Below are 1,574 nucleotides of genomic sequence, written 5' to 3'. Positions count from 1 at the left end.
GAAAGAAAGAAAGAAAGAAAGAAAGAAGGAAAGAAAGAAAGAAAGAAAGAAAGAAAGAAAGGAGGAAAGAAAGAGGTGAGAGAACAGAGACTGTAGAGTATGTGAGTGTCGGCGGGGTGGTGGCTGTTTTGAGTTTTAGAAGAGAACTTATGAAACTATGATACCCAAGTGATTTAAGTCAATGAATACTACAATGATTATATTTAGGCAGTTAAAGCTAATTATTTCATATTACAAAATTTCATCTTACAAAAATTGTTGCAAAACCTTTTACTACGTTTTCTTATGCAAACTTCTAGACTTATCGACTTTTCGGGGTATCCGACTAATGCAGTGGCAGTGAGATGGATTTATTTGTTTACTATTTACCATTTCATTTGCATATTCCTATTATATATTATGTTGCGTAATATTTACGTGTTCGTTTAAATAATAGTAAATTAAATCTATGATTCTTCAATTACGTTTCTCATAAAATACACCTTCGAGATGTTGTTAGAACATATTAATAATTCTGTAATTGTAAGGTTACATTAAGTAAAATAATTAATTTAGTATAATTATCGTTACTATTAATTAATAAGAATTGTTGATAGCATAATCAATTGAGACACAGTATTTTAATAACAGTTGATGTTGATAAACATTCTTAGTAGTGAGAACAGAAATGTTTAAGAAGTGAGGTCCCGGTTTACTAACTGTTCTAACTAACCACCTATCTGCGTGGCATTCAGCCTAACATTATACAAACATATGAACATATGTATATACAAATAGGCTTCTAGATGTATGCATGTATGTATGTATGTATGTATGTATGTATGCATGTATGTATGAATGCAATGCATGTATGTGTATATGTATGCATGTGTATATATATATATATACATATATATATATGTATATATATATATATATATATATATATATATATATATATATATATATATATATATATGTATATATACACATACTCATATATATATATATATATATGTATGTGTGTGTGTGTGTGTGTGTGTGTGTGTGTGTGTGAGTGTGTGCGTGTATGTATATATATTACTCCACTATTGGTCTTCTGTCTATCATTATATCGGTTACCCTGTGACGTGTCTGTGTGACTCATCCCATATCGTCCATTTCCTACCACTTTGAAACGAACACGCACTCATACACCACACACACGGAGGCACACATGTTTAATTAACCATAACTACATGTCTACAGATCTATATATCTATACATCTAACTATATATACATGTGTGAATATAGCTGCTGCTGTCTGTCTCTGTCTGTCTCTACCTCTCTCTCTTTCTCTGTCTTATTTATATATATATGTGTGTGTGTGTGTGTGTGTGTGTTTGTGTTTGTGTGTGTTTGTGTTTGTGTGTGTTTGTGTGTGTTTGTGTTTGTGTGCATGTGTGTCTAATTATCTCTCTAATATATAAGCATATATATGTATATATGTATATATTTATATGTATGCATGTATATATATATTTAAAAAAATTTTTTTTTTATAACACAAATAAATAAATAAATAAATACATATATATATATATATATATATATA

The sequence above is a fragment of the Octopus bimaculoides genome, chromosome 2 (assembly GCF_001194135.2).
Source record: "Octopus bimaculoides isolate UCB-OBI-ISO-001 chromosome 2, ASM119413v2, whole genome shotgun sequence".
In the NCBI taxonomy this organism is placed as follows: domain Eukaryota; kingdom Metazoa; phylum Mollusca; class Cephalopoda; order Octopoda; family Octopodidae; genus Octopus; species Octopus bimaculoides.
This window is presented reverse-complemented; position numbering follows the sequence as displayed.